Source organism: Dermacentor andersoni, unplaced genomic scaffold, assembly GCF_023375885.2.
Source record: "Dermacentor andersoni unplaced genomic scaffold, qqDerAnde1_hic_scaffold ctg00000612.1, whole genome shotgun sequence".
NCBI classification, from domain to species: Eukaryota; Metazoa; Arthropoda; class Arachnida; order Ixodida; family Ixodidae; genus Dermacentor; species Dermacentor andersoni.
In genome coordinates, this window is record NW_027315294.1 from 20,001 (window position 1) to 35,000 (window position 15,000).

The following is a 15,000-nucleotide window of genomic DNA, read 5'->3' on the forward strand; positions in this document are numbered from 1 at the left end:
CCGAGCATTTTTACTCGCTACCTGGCTTAAGCGCCGAGCATTTTTATCGCGCTACCTGGCTTAAGCGCCGAGCATTTTCAGCCTTAAGCGCGGGCGTTCGGCGCTCTCCGTGGCCGCCCCGGCTGACGTGGTTGCGGACTTTGCCGCGCGCCGGCGCCGACAGACTTCCACCGGAATGCATACAATTTCAGCAACAATCCCGTGGCTTCAGTTTTAGTCCCCGCGTGGCTTAAGCGCCGAGCATTTTTTCTCGCTACCTGGCGTAAGCGCCGAGCATTTTCAGGCTTAAGCGCGGGCGTTCGGCGCTCTCCGTGGCCGCCCCGGCTGACGTGGTTGCGGACTTTGCCGCGCGCAGCTTGAGCGGTGAGCATTTTCAGTCGCCATATGTGGCTTAAGCGCGGGCGGGGTGTGGCCGCCCCGGCTGACGTGGTAGCGGACTTGGCGTAATGTTGCCCGTTGTTTCACAGGAAACGGGCACCGCGAATTTCATGCTTTCTTTCCAGCTTGGAACGTTTGGCTTTGTGTGCGGGTGCTGCATTTAAGGAGCTGTGTATAACTTTATAGAGCGTCTCAAGAAAAACAATTTGTTTGAAGCTTCACACGTGAGAGGAGCGGCTTCTGAGTACGAGGCGGTTTTCCTTTTTTTTTTTTTCTGCCGATAATTGTACTCATCTGCCACGTCTCTCACCACGATATGATATTTTTTTGGGGGGTTTCTCCTTTGATCCTCAAGTGAACGGACTGTCCAGTACTGATGCCATTTACAAAAATCCAAAACAGCAGAGGCCCGCACCTGCTCAATCAACGCCAACTCAATTTAAGGAAGGGCTGTTCAAAAGCTGATCGAAACCATCCAGTTTGGGAAAACCTATTTTATGCAGTAGTTTTTATTATTATTTTTTTTTTATTGTGAGAGACGTGAAATCCACACCACGAAATGAACGTCCCTTTGTTACCCTTTTGTTACCGCGGCTTCGAAACCGTGCGTAATACCAATTTAATTGTGTCCTGGTTGGCCGTTTGTCAGCACTTTGTGTTCTTCTAGAAAATCAACTACTAGTTTATAAATTACGTGCGCGAAATTTTCCTCCGTGTGCACCACCAAAATACTTAAAGAAGAGAGAATGCGTCCGGGGCCTTGGGATTTCGAAAATGCCGTGCTCTGAAATTTTCACATCCGCCATTGGAAAGATAATTATTATCCGTCGTAAAAAAGAAAAAAAAAAAGAAAGAAATCACATTTGAAATTATCATTGAAAGTGGCCACGTTTTTCGGGGCATGTCTTGATGAAATAATTTCAGTTCAGTTCAGCATGATTGGATTTCATCTTTTCCAGTATTCTCAGTACTCTCGTTGTAGTACCAATTGCCGGCAGATTTTTTTTTTAGTTGTTTAGAGTTATACATTCCTGAACGATGTTTTTCTTTTCCTCAAAGCTAGCCATAGAACCAGCGCTTTCTATAAAATCATGACAATAAGAATCCAGCATATCGGTTCATCTTCGGCGCGATTAAAGTTCGGGAACTGGCGATTTTTTATTGCCGTGATCAAGAAGGTTAACACCAGATAAGGCGTGATATTTCAGCATACCAGTCACGATATCTAATCGAATCTAAGATTGAAATGGCGTTCTGAATTCTTTCGGTTCCAGATAGAAAGAAACAGAAAAAAAAAAAAAAAAGAAAGGATGTGATTGATTGCCATTCAAATCTGAAGACCGCGTGGAGAAAGTGTTCCGGTTTACATTCGGCAAATCAAAATGAACGGCTAAAATTAATCCATCGTCTGGTTTCATGCGCGAGATCACGTAAAAGGCAGCCATTCTTCTTAGCATGGTTTCTCTCTTTTGCTCTCTCATTCGCGCACGGAAATTTCTTCGTACGGGAATTTTATGAAGCGAAGGCGGCTGCAGACCATTTTCTTTGTTTAGTTCATGTTCGTAGGCGCAAATTACAAACCTAACACTTGGAGCAACATTTCCACTACTCTAGAGGGGCATAAACTGTAGACAGTGCACGCTTTCTCATTTATCCAATCGCTCGCAAACACATTGCATTGCTAGTCTACAGTGGCAATACAAAGTGACGTTTCACCATGCACGTCGAAGTTCATTACCAGTACCGCGCCAGCATCGACCGGCCGGCGAAGCGACGAGCTCAGCAGCGCATGCGCAAGGCCCGACACCACCCCAACCGAGCTTCCCTGCTTATCGGAGAGAGCAAGTGCGCGTGAACACGGGCGCGTCTGAGTATCTGGATTTAAAAAAAAAAAGAAAAAGAAAGCGTTTCCGAGATATTGACAAAGACAAGTGGTCGCGGTCGCTCTGAATCTTATCGTATTATAGAAAACGTGGGATGGCGGCGCTTCCTCGAGGGTCAGAAAGTACAATCGTCGAACTAGGTGGCAAGTGGAGTACATCCTTTTTCTTGGAACGGTTTGCAATTGACTGCTTGAATGTGCCGACCACGCGTCGCGGGTCGCGTATAGAGCCAACCGTTGGCAAGCACGCGTCTAGCGTAGCAGCAGAACCGATCGCGGTTGCGATAACCCATCGTTGGCAGCGAAAAAGAAAAACACCCACACGCAGTTTGTAGCAATAACCGTACAAATCAATGTGGTTTTAAATATAGCTTCACTGGTCACCCAAGAAGGGCACCGAAACTTTCTCATGACGCACACCCGCTGTAGTCCACAAAGAACAAAGCGCACAAAATAGATATGATACAGCCGCACCGCATTATTTCGTGTTTTTCACCATTTCATTACTTTCGTGTGCATGCGCGCTAGGGCCACGCAGGCCAGGAGTAAAAGGCACGAAAAAAAAAAAAAAAATGGTACGCAATCCTAAGCTTTGACTTGACTGCTGTGGCACTCGCATTTGTGTTCTTTACCTTAGGCGAACGCAATGCGCAAACTGAACTGGAATTTCCAATAATGGAAATTCCTGTTTGGCTCATATTTGCGTTTTTCGCCCGAGCAAGCGCTTCACTGCACTACGCTTTGCCCCTTCAACGTGGCTACACTGCCCGGCAGGCGTGTTCTGCGTAGGGCCGAACCTGCAGGCAAAAAGCATGGGCGCCGCCATCTTGTTGAGAGCGGCGCCAGGGACACAATCGCGCCTAGCTCATTGAGTTTTCCCCCCAAAACTGAAAAAAATTTGACTTCATTAAACGAGAAAGATGCCACGAGTGTCCCAACAAAAAGCTTTGAGGATTACCGAAGGGTAACTGAGGGCGACGCAACGGGCTCTGGAAAGAAGGATGATGGGTGTGGCGTCACGGGGGGATCGGAATAGAGCAGATTGGGGTGTGCGAGAACAAACGCTCGTTAATGACACCAAAGTTTAAACCAGGAAAAACAAATGGGCATGCGCAGGGCATGCAATCTGGGGGGAAGATAACCGGTGGCCATTAAGGGTTACAGACTGAATTCCGAGAGGAGGGAAGCGTAGCAGGGGGTGGCAGAAAGGTAGGAGGGCAGATTAGATTAGGGACTACATGGCGACAATCGGCACCTGACCGGGGTACTTGGAGGATCATGGGAGATGCCTTTGCCCTGCAGTGGGCGTAGCCAGGATGATGATGATGATGATGTTCATGATGAAAAGGTAGCAACAGGTCTTCGTAACATACAGGTTAGAAAGATGAGGCACCTTTTAACCCTTGAATATATTTCGCCACATTCGGGCATACGACAAGTTTGTTTTCGAGGCGCTCGGTCCCACTGCTGCGAAAATGTGTACACAAAGGCTGCACAGTAGTTGCCAGAAATCGGGCACTCTATTTTTCTTTCATAGGGAATCTTTCTTCCACTTGGGCAGCGGATTTCGGCGGCAGGGCGAGCTTGCGTGGGCGCGGTGGTTTACGGATCCAAGCGATAGTGAACTCCAAAATCCAGTGTTGGCTTTGAGTGGGATTCATATTGATTGCGAACCCCACGGCTAATCCTACCCCCCCATCCCCCCAAGTGGCTCTTTACAGGAGACAATCATTCAGAGACATCGGACAAATAGGAATTCTGGTTCTTTCTTTTGCTTTCATTAATTTTTCTCGAAGCCCATAACTAGAAATTTGCTGGAGCGGCTGTCCCCATTTGCGACGCAACAAGTGCGACGCTACACACAGATGGAGTGGCAGTTTAATTACTCTCGTGGTCCGCGAACCGGCATCGTTGCGTGTAGTATAGGAATGGTGCGTGTCAAGTCAGTGCTCGCGTTGAGCTTGTGCTCTTCATTTTGATTGAATGAAGTCTCACCTAAGTGAGCGGGGCCGATCCCGGAGGTAGTGCAATACCGGGCCGACCTGCGGCGGAGGTGAAGCAGGCTTCAAGCACTCCGCCAACTTCCAAAAATAGGTTTAATATCGTGGGTCCATATAGAACCCGTATCAGATATTAAGCTGATAAGAACAGATACTACACTTTGATCTTAGCCAAAAGGCCGAGAAGCGATGTCCTTCACTTCACTTCATTGTACTACTGCCTTGTGGGCGCCCTGCCGACATGGGTAACCTCAGCAACAGCGTGGGCAATATTATAAAATTCAGCCTGTGTACAGACTCAACGCTCCCTATCTCACGGATGAATTCGCAACGCCTCAGTCTTTCGCTGTTAACGAAACGCTGTCGCGTAGAAACGAGACCCGAGTGCAAGCTTGCTTGTAACGCGAAACCAACCAAGGCAACCTCGTAGAAAACGGAACAGGCGAGCGGAAAAAAAACGCGCCAGGGGAATGCTTACTTCCGTCTGAATGCGACCGCTCAAGGTGACCTTCCTTGAGGGCTTCGTTTCAAGCCCGTGTGCAATTGTAATATACTACGCGCATTTCCTTCATTTCTTTTTATTTACCGCAAGGCCCACTGAAAATTTTGATACGGCACAGGCCGGGACGGATCGCAACGTGTCGAATCGACCGGTAGAATTAGGTAGCATGCCCCATGTACGAAGACGAGCAACATAGAAGTGAATGACAAAATAAATATAGAAAACGCTGCACACTCCTTCCAACCGGAAACATAGAGGGGAGAAAGATCGCCATCTGAAACACAGGCATTGTAAAAAAAAGAAAAAAAAAAAGTGCTACCTCATCATCTTTACCATTACCGTGTGTGTGTATGTATATATGCATGTGTGTGTGTGTGTGTTTGTGTATTTATATATATATATATATATATATATATATATATATATATATATATATATATATATATATATATACGCACACATGCTAGCATAGCTTAAACGCAGCTGGAAAGCTCAGCCTTGCACAAGAACCACCCCCTGTCCGCAAACCCCTTTGAAACATTCAAATGCCAAACACGAGTAGAGCGAGGTCGTTCGAACCTGGCGCCAAAACGCATTGGCGCCATCTGTGTACGGAACTAGGAAAACCTGCGGACTTTGCAATACAGAAAGAAAGGTAGATGGCGTGAGCTAACGCTCCATTGCATACTAAGAACGAGAGTTAGTGAATAATGGCAGAAACGTCTTGGGAAGAGAAAAAAAAAAAAAACACGCAAAAGTTGTTGGCTTGTGCAAGCACTCTATGTTACAGCGATTAAAGAGCATAGCATCTTCTACAACAGCAGCTACAAAAAGAAGAAGAACGTGAGAGAGGGAGAGAGACAGGCGTGTTTCTTTGGAATGCAGAGCATGCAGCACATACTATAAAGTGCCAAAGAGACGGGGAAAGCAGATGGCGCGAAGGTGTATGTCCTCAAAGCTTGAAAGCAATTTCTAAATTACATGTACCGAAGTCCACCTACTCTCATCAGGTTGCTCCCGCCTCCAGTTGCGTTTAAAGTGAAATTACAGTCGCCTCAAAGGCAGACAGAGAGAGAGTGAAAATAGGTACACTTGCTTCGCGCAGCTGCAGCCGTTCAAATTTTACAGCAAGAGCACTCCCGAAGCAACAAAGTCCGCTGCCGCCTGGGCGCAATGCGCTCGCTTCAGTAAATTGCCGTGCTGGCCTCGGCAACCAAGAGGTGTAGTGCGGCAGACTGCTGCATTGTAGCACACCGCAAACCGTGCAGACGTAAGCGATCGCCTCGACATCGCTGCGAGCGCTCGAAGAGACAAAGTCCGAAACCACGTGTGCCGGGGCGGTGCGAGCGCGACGCCTTTGACGCAACTTTTGCGTACAAGCCGCCGCACCGCCACGACGGAATCGCTGGCATCCCGCACGCAGCTGCATTGTGTCACGCCGGCAATCGTTGAAACACCACGCAGTCGTCGGCGTCGGCCCCGACATGGTTGCGAGCGCTGGAAGAGACAAAGTCCGAAACCGCGTGTGCCGGGGCGGCGCGAGCGCGACGCCTTTGACGCAACTTTTGCGTACAAGCCGCCGCACGGACACGACGGAGCCGGTGTCACCCTGCAGAGGGCTGCACTATAGCACGCCGGGAACCGGCAAAGAACCGCGCAGACGTCGTCGTTGGCCGCGGCGTTGCCGCGAGCACGCGAAGAGACAAAGTCCGAAACGACGTCAGCCGGGGCGTCGAGCACGCCGCCCGCACTGTTCGCACGCGTGCTCGGAAATGGCGAAGGGGCCGCGCTAGCGTGCCTTGAATCGGTGAGCGGCGGTACCGCGGCAATCGCCAGAGCTCGAATCCGCCCTGCAAAAGCCAAATATAGGCGCTCGGCTCGGCGCAGTACGCCGCCGCGTCGCACGAGTACGGCCCCATGGAGGTCTGGGCACTTATCGCTGCTACTGTAAGGGGCCGTACGGCCCCGGCCGACATTGTACCGTAGTGCGATTTTCGTCTTGCGCGTGCTCGTGGCGGTGTCCGCGCACCGTTCCGAAGTCGACAATCGTGCCCACGACTACGCGAGCGCTGGAAGAGACAAAGTCCGAAACCGCGTGTGCCGGGGCGGCGCGAGCGCGACGCCTTTGACGCAACTTTTGCGTACAAGCCGCCGCACGGCCACGACGGAGCCGGTGTCACCCTGCAGAGGGCTGCACTATAGCACGCCGGGAACCGGCAAAGAACCGCGCAGACGTCGTCGTTGGCCGCGGCGTTGCCGCGAGCACGCGAAGAGACAAAGTCCGAAACGACGTCAGCCGGGGCGTCGAGCACGCCGCCCGCACTGTTCGCACGCGTGCTCGGAAATGGCGAAGGGGCCGCGCTAGCGTGCCTTGAATCGGTGAGCGGCGGTACCGCGGCGATCGCCAGAGCTCGAATCCGCCCTGCAAAAGCCAAATATTGGCGCTCGGCTCGGCGCAGTACGCCGCCGCGTCGCACGAGTACGGCCCCATGGAGGTCTGGGCACTTATCGCTGCTACTGTAAGGGGCCGTACGGCCCCGGCCGACATTGTACCGTAGTGCGATTTTCGGCTTGCGCGTGCTCGTGGCGTAGTCCGCGCACCGTTCCGACGTCGACAATCGTGCCCACGACTACGCGAGCGCTGGAAGAGACAAAGTCCGAAACCGCGTGTGCCGGGGCGGCGCGAGCGCGACGCCTTTGACGCAACTTTTGCGTACAAGCCGCCGCACGGACACGACGGAATCGCTGGCATCCCGCACGCAGCTGCATTGTGTCACGCCGGCAATCGTTGAAACACCACGCAGTCGTCGGCGTCGGCCCCGACATGGTTGCGAGCGCTGGAAGAGACAAAGTCCGAAACCGCGTGTGCCGGGGCGGCGCGAGCGCGACGCCTTTGACGCAACTTTTGCGTACAAGCCGCCGCACGGCCACGACGGAGCCGGTGTCACCCTGCAGAGGGCTGCACTATAGCACGCCGGGAACCGGCAAAGAACCGCGCAGACGTCGTCGTTGGCCGCGGCGTTGCCGCGAGCACGCGAAGAGACAAAGTCCGAAACGACGTCAGCCGGGGCGTCGAGCACGCCGCCCGCACTGTTCGCACGCGTGCTCGGAAATGGCGAAGGGGCCAGCGCTAGCGTGCCTTGAATCGGTGAGCGGCGGTACCCGCGGCGATCGCCAGAGCTCGAATCCGCCCTGCAAAAGCCAAATATTGGCGCTCGGCTCGGCGCAGTACGCGGCCGCGTCGCACGAGTACGGCCCCATGGAGGTCTGGGCACTTATCGCTGCTACTGTAAGGGGCCGTACGGCCCCGGCCGACATTGTACCGTAGTGCGATTTTCGGCTTGCGCGTGCTCGTGGCGTAGTCCGCGCACCGTTCCGACGTCGACAATCGTGCCCACGACTACGCGAGCGCTGGAAGAGACAAAGTCCGAAACCGCGTGTGCCGGGGCGGCGCGAGCGCGACGCCTTTGACGCAACTTTTGCGTACAAGCCGCCGCACGGCCACGACGGAGCCGGTGTCACCCTGCAGAGGGCTGCACTATAGCACGCCGGGAACCGGCAAAGAACCGCGCAGACGTCGTCGTTGGCCGCGGCGTTGCCGCGAGCACGCGAAGAGACAAAGTCCGAAACGACGTCAGCCGGGGCGTCGAGCACGGCCGCCCGCACTGTTCGCACGCGTGCTCGGAAATGGCGAAGGGGCCGCGCTAGCGTGCCTTGAATCGGTGAGCGGCGGTACCGCGGCAATCGCCAGAGCTCGAATCCGCCCTGCAAAAGCCAAATATTGGCGCTCGGCTCGGCGCAGTACGCCGCCGCGTCGCACGAGTACGGCCCCATGGAGGTCTGGGCACTTATCGCTGCTACTGTAAGGGGCCGTAGGGCCCCGGCCGACATTGTACCGTAGTGCGATTTTCGTCTTGCGCGTGCTCGTGGCGGTGTCCGCGCACCGTTCCGAAGTCGACAATCGTGCCCACGACTACGCGAGCGCTGGAAGAGACAAAGTCCGAAACCGCGTGTGCCGGGGCGGCGCGAGCGCGACGCCTTTGACGCAACTTTTGCGTACAAGCCGCCGCACGGCCACGACGGAGCCGGTGTCACCCTGCAGAGGGCTGCACTATAGCACGCCGGGAACCGGCAAAGAACCGCGCAGACGTCGTCGTTGGCCGCGGCGTTGCCGCGAGCACGCGAAGAGACAAAGTCCGAAACGACGTCAGCCGGGGCGTCGAGCACGCCGCCCGCACTGTTCGCACTCGTGCTCGGAAATGGCGAAGGGGCCGTGCTAGCGTGCCTCGAATCGATCGGCCGGGGGCCCCGTAGGGCGACAGAAAGGCAATTGTGCAGGAAACCGTACTGGCCATTAGCGAGAAATTGCCGTTCGCGCATTCGGTAGACGCGCTGCGCTTTCACGACTTCGGCATTGTGCTGCCGACGTAAGCTTTCAATCTTGCTCGCGGCGTTACGAGGCGGCACGATTTTCGCCAAACGCTCGTCGAAAGTGGCACGAGTACGGCCCCATGGAGGTCTGGGTACTTATCGCTGCTATTATATGGGGGTCCCAGAGAGCAGTCGCCCCCAAAGCGACCTGGGTGTTTGATATGCGGCGGGCTTCGTGCCCGTCAAGCGTGTCCCCGGTATCGCTCCCGTGGATCCCACAGCTGACGTCTGCAGCCTCATCCGCTTGATGCGTTAGGGGCTGGTTGTCGGACGACGCTTTTTCCACGATATCGAAGTGTGTTCCGCATCGTCCTCGGACGAATCAAATACGAAAGCGCCGAAGGCGCGGGCGTGACCCGTCGCCTAGCGGCTTTGCCGTCTCGGCTACGTTGCAAGTGTCGGTCGGTCCACCAGTGCTGCGGGCTCGAGAGAAACCGCAAGCCGCGATCGAGTCGACACAACCGGTCTATCGAGAATGTTGCGTGCTTCTTGCCGCGTGGCGATACCCGGCCCTGCGGGGAGGGCGCCGTAGCGAGCTCGAACGCCGTCGTCTCGGACTGTGCAAAGTGCTACCCTTTGCGAGAACGAAGCGTGTTGGGGCGCCTGAAGGTGGCCTCGGCATCGCAAAAACGGCGTCCGGCCTGCTTGAAAGGCTGGACGCGCAGTTGAACGATTACCTGGTTGATCCTGCCAGTAATCATATGCTTGTCTCAAAGATTAAGCCATGCATGTCTAAGTACATGCCGAAATAAGGCGAAACCGCGAATGGCTCATTAAATCAGTTATGGTTCCTTAGATCGTTTCTTCCTACTTGGATAACTGTGGCAATTCTAGAGCTAATACATGCAGTGAGCCTGAAGCCCTTTGGGCGACGGGTGCTTTTATTAGACCAAGATCGATCGGGTTTCGGCCCGTATTGTGTGGTGACTCTGGATAACTTTGTGCTGATCGCATGGCCACGAGCCGGCGACGTTTCTTTCAAGTGTCTGCCTTATCAACTTTCGATGGTAGGTTACTTGCTTACCATGGTTGTTACGGGTAACGGAGAATCAGGGTTCGATTCCGGAGAGGGAGCCTGAGAAACGGCTACCACATCCAAGGAAGGCAGCAGGCGCGCAAATTACCCACTCCCGGCACGGGGAGGTAGTGACGAAAAATAACAATACGGGACTCTTTTGAGGCCCCGTAATTGAAATGAGTACACTCTAAATCCTTTAACGAGGATCAATTGGAGGGCAAGTCTGGTGCCAACACACGCGAGACAGATGCTCCAATAGCGTATACTAAAGCTGCTGCGGTTAAAAAGCTCGTAGTTGGATCTCAGTTCCAGACGAGTAGTGCATCTACCCGATGCGACGGCTCGGACTGAACATCATGCCGGTCCTTTCTTGGTGCACTTCATTGTGTGCCTCGAGAAGGCCGGTGCTTTTACTTTGAAAAAATTAGAGTGCTCAACGCAGGCGAGTCGCCTGAATAAACTTGCATGGAATAATAGAACAAGACCTCGTTTCTGTTCTGTTGGTTTTTGGAATACGAGGTAATGATTAAGAGGGACAGACGGGGGCATTCGTATTGCGGCGCTAGAGGTGAAATTCTTGGACCGTCGCAAGACGAACTACTGCGAAAGCATTTGCCAAGAATGTTTTCTTTGATCAAGAACGAAAGTCAGAGGTTCGAAGGCGATCAGATACCGCCCTAGTTCTGACCATAAACGATGCCAACCAGCGATCCGCCTGAGTTACTCAAATGACTCGGCGGGCAGCTTCCGGGAAACCAAAGTGTTTGGGTTCCGGGGGAAGTATGGTTGCAAAGCTGAAACTTAAAGGAATTGACGGAAGGGCACCACCAGGAGTGGAGCCTGCGGCTTAATTTGACTCAACACGGGAAAACTTACCCGGCCCGGACACTGGGAGGATTGACAGATTGAGAGCTCTTTCTTGATTCGGTGGATGGTGGTGCATGGCCGTTCTTAGTTGGTGGAGCGATTTGTCTGGTTAATTCCGATAACGAACGAGACTCTAGCCTATTAAATAGGTGCGGGGTTCCCAGCACCTTACAACCTTCTTAGAGGGACAAGCGGCTCCTAGCCGCACGAAACAGAGCAATAACAGGTCTGTGATGCCCTTAGATGTCCGGGGCCGCACGCGCGCTACACTGAAGGAAGCAGCGTGTCTTTATCCCTGTCTGAAAGGACTGGGTAACCCGTGGAACTTCTTTCGTGATTGGGATAGGGGCTTGCAATTGTTCCCCTTGAACGAGGAATTCCCAGTAAGCGCGAGTCATAAGCTCGCGTTGATTACGTCCCTGCCCTTTGTACACACCGCCCGTCGCTACTACCGATTGAATGATTTAGTGAGGTCTTCGGACCGATGTCCGGCGCGGCCTTTCGGTTGCGCCGGTCTGTTGGAAAGATGACCAAACTTGATCATTTAGAGGAAGTAAAAGTCGTAACAAGGTTTCCGTAGGTGAACCTGCGGAAGGATCATTACCGGATTGTGAAGGGTGGCGAGCGCCATTGTTTCTACCCCGTGTGGGTGAAGCAGCTCGCTGCGCCCGACGCTTTCCGCCGCTGGCCCCGCTTGGACGCGGGGACGGCTATACCCGAACATGCCGGGGACTGCCTGAATTTTGAGGGGCGCCCCGTGCCAAATTTGTTGCGCCCAGTGGACGCCGGCTGCAACCTTGGACGGTTGGCTTGGCCGCGCCCGCGGGTAGAAACGGCGTAACGCACACTGGGTGGGCTTTCTGTCCGCTTTGGCGCTCTTGCGCGGAATGGGAGTAAGACGACCCGACCTGCTGCTTTGCCCAGTACGAGGGGAACGGCGAAGCGTGCGGTCGGTCAAGGAACTGACGGTCGAGAGCTAATGCCGCTGCCGCTTAGTACACACACGGAACCGTGGTGCGAGCGCTCTCCCGTCCTCCGCGGCAAACGCTGCCGAGTCTGAAAAGGCTGGCGGCTGCCGGTCGCTTCCTGCGGCGAGTATGGAGTAACGACCCGACTTTGTTGCCACCCAAGTACTAAAGGAACGGTGTGGCGCTCGGTCGGTCATGGAACTGTCGGTATGAGGGTGCGGCTGCCAAGTACGGAAGGAACCGTGGCCTAAAGTGCTCTCCCGTCCTCCGCGGCAAATGCCACCGAGTCCGAAAGGGCCGGAGGCTGCCGGTCGGCTCCTGCTCGTGACGCGCGAGGTGTCGAGATCGCGGTTTAATGCGACGACGTCTGCAGGCTATTCGCCCGCCGCCGAGGGAAAGGCGGCGTTGCTGCGAAGTACCGAAGGAAACGCGGCTTTGCTACGTCGGAAGCGTTCTGCGGTTAGCGGACTTGTGCGCTTTGGGAAGGCGCCGCACGTCGAAAGAGGAAGTACGGACAGACGAGGGACTGTAGTCCCGGTTTCGAACGCACTTGCGGCCAGGCCCTTGCTGGCTTCGTCTTCCGCCTCAAGTAGACTTGTTGTGGCGCCGGCGCAGGGAGCCGTCCCTGGCACTGGCCGAGTGGTTTTGGAGAGCTGCGCGAGTACGCGCGCCGGGCTCTTGTCTTTCGTCTCAAGTAGGCTGTTGGATCAACAGCGGTTATGCTGCGGCGATCTGCCGATGCGAAAGTGTGTGTGTGTTTGAGGCCCTTCTATGAACCTACTGCTGACTGAAGCGAAGCACGTCGATGGGGGTGAAGCCCTGCCCGTGGCCGTGTAGCCGTTAAAGACTCCACAGCGGCTTAGCCCTAATCATGGCTCTGTCGCTCTTTGCAATTTTTAGTGGAGCGATGTGAACGTGCACACGAGACACACGGGTCCGGTGGATGGTTGGCAGGTAAAACCGGCTTCGAGTGCGCGCAAACGGCATAAGGTGCCTCGAGGGCAAGCGAGGAAGGCGTGGGCGCAAAACACACGCGCGAGTAGCAGGAGTGGAGTGCCATTAGGCTTTCAGCTGCTGAGACGCGGCCGCCGAAAGAGCGAGACTGGAGGAGCGCACGCCGAAAGGCGCTCTTCGAAACCACACACAGGGAGACGCCACGTGCCTAAAACCCTGGTTGTACTGTACTGAATTGAACAAACTATTTTTCACGACTCTAAGCGGTGGATCACTCGGTTCTCGGGTCGATGAAGAACGCAGCCAGCTGCGAGACTTGGTGTGAATTGCAGGACACACTGAGCACTGATTCTTTGAACGCACATTGCGGCCTTGGGTCTTCCCTTGGCTTCGTCTGTCTGAGGGTCGGATCACATATCAAGAGAGACTTCGGCGCACAGGGAACGTGCGTCCGTCGACTCGTTTTGACCGCGTCGGCATCATGGACAGTACGTTGAGCGCTAAAGCCACGCGCCAGCGGCCTCACGAGAGGGAGACGGTGGCAAACCGTTGTGCCAATTCTTCGAAAAGACGGAAACGAGGCAATACTACTGCAGCGTGACGAGTGCGCGCCTCTAGTAAGACCGCCGCAGGATGGAGTCGGATACCTGCAGGGAAAGAGCGGTCCAAGCACGAGGCGCGAACGTCTGTTGCCATGTAGCGCGCACGTTTGCGAGAGAGTCGGAAGCGCACGCTTGCGTGCACGGAAAACGTGGGAATGAAACGCCGGCCGATTCCCGCGCCGTGCGCAAAGCCAGCGCGATCGCAATTTGCGCTGTTTGCCTTCGAAGTACGTCGAGCTCCAGAGCTGGTCGCTCGTTCACGTCACCGCAGCTGTGTGGGCGCCCTTCCGGGCTTCGTCGCAGGAATGGGAATCGGCAGATTCTTGCGAGGAGCGGGGAGGAGAAGGGTGGCCCCCGAAAGCGGTTCGACGCGACAGCGCCGTCTGCGAGCGAGAAGAGTCACGGCACGGCGGAGAATTGCCGCGAAACGGAAAATGTCTCCTTCGAGAGCGTGGGTGCCCCGTTGGCGGAGCTGAAGCGTTCCGTCGTAGTCCGCCGTCGGTCCAAGTGCTTCGCAGTCTCTGTCCCCTAAAGACTGGGCCACTCCAGTTGGGGCAGGGGCGACGCTACACGAGACGATGCCTCCCGCCAGGTTTTAGTCGCCCCTGCGGTGCCCGCTGAAGCGGCGCGCTGCTAAGGCGATCTTTGCCTCGGTGGTGTTTGGGCTTCAGACACGGTCGCTTACCACGCAACTGCTCGTGCGCCGCACGCGCGCAGGCGGTTCACCGCCTGCCAGCCTCGTCTATAAGTAGCTCCGTGTTGGGCGAAGGACGTGGTAGGGCGTCGCACTCGGTTGGCGCTGGGTTTTCGAACGTGTCGAGTCCTTTTCGGCATACCGCTCGTATGACGCACGCGCGCAGGCGTTGTGCCGCCTGCCAGCCTCGTCCGTAAGGACGTGGCAGGGCGTCGTACTCGGTCGTGCTGGAATGGGCGAAAGCGATGTATCCGTTGTCGACCTCAGATCAGGCGAGACAACCCGCTGAATTTAAGCATATCACTAAGCGGAGGAAAAGAAACCAACAGGGATTCCCCGAGTAGCTGCGAGCGAAACGGGACCGAGCCCAGCACCGAATCCCCCGTCCTTGCAGGCGGTCGGGAAATGTGGTGTATGGGAGGCGACGTTCTCGGGTGTTTGCGACGGTGCAAGTCCCCCTGACAGGGGCTTGTCCCAGAGTGGGTGCCAGGCCCGTCTCCGCCGTTGCGCGCCCGGGATGAAGCCTCCCGTGAGTCGGGTTGCTTGAGAGTGCAGCCCTAAGTGGGTGGTAAACTCCATCTAAGGCTAAATACGACCGAGAGACCGATAGTTCACAAGTACCGTGAGGGAAAGTTGAAAAGAACTTTGAAGAGAGAGTTCAAGAGTACGTGAAACCGCTTAGAGTAAAACGGGTGGGCCCTCGA

General features: G+C 55.1%; 4 non-coding genes across 4 annotated transcripts in view; 3 read left to right on the forward strand and 1 right to left on the reverse strand.

Annotated features, from left to right (window-relative positions):
- Positions 1 to 4,259: 4,259 nt before the first annotated feature.
- LOC140214757 (U2 spliceosomal RNA) lies at positions 4,260 to 4,451 on the reverse strand. The gene has a single exon (XR_011891687.1). It is a non-coding gene; the product is annotated as a U2 spliceosomal RNA (small nuclear RNA).
- A 5,416-nt stretch (positions 4,452 to 9,867) lies between these two features.
- On the forward strand, positions 9,868 to 11,681 carry LOC140214753 (small subunit ribosomal RNA). The gene has a single exon (XR_011891683.1). It is a non-coding gene; the product is annotated as a small subunit ribosomal RNA (ribosomal RNA).
- Positions 11,682 to 13,255: 1,574 nt separating this feature from the next.
- Positions 13,256 to 13,408, forward strand: LOC140214756 (5.8S ribosomal RNA). The gene has a single exon (XR_011891686.1). It is a non-coding gene; the product is annotated as a 5.8S ribosomal RNA (ribosomal RNA).
- Positions 13,409 to 14,554: 1,146 nt separating this feature from the next.
- LOC140214755 (large subunit ribosomal RNA) overlaps positions 14,555 to 15,000 on the forward strand; it is a 3,959-nt gene continuing 3,513 nt past the window's right edge. Inside the window, exon 1 of the ribosomal RNA XR_011891685.1 lies at positions 14,555 to 15,000. This exon is cut by the window's right edge and continues 3,513 nt beyond it. This is a non-coding gene — a ribosomal RNA (large subunit ribosomal RNA).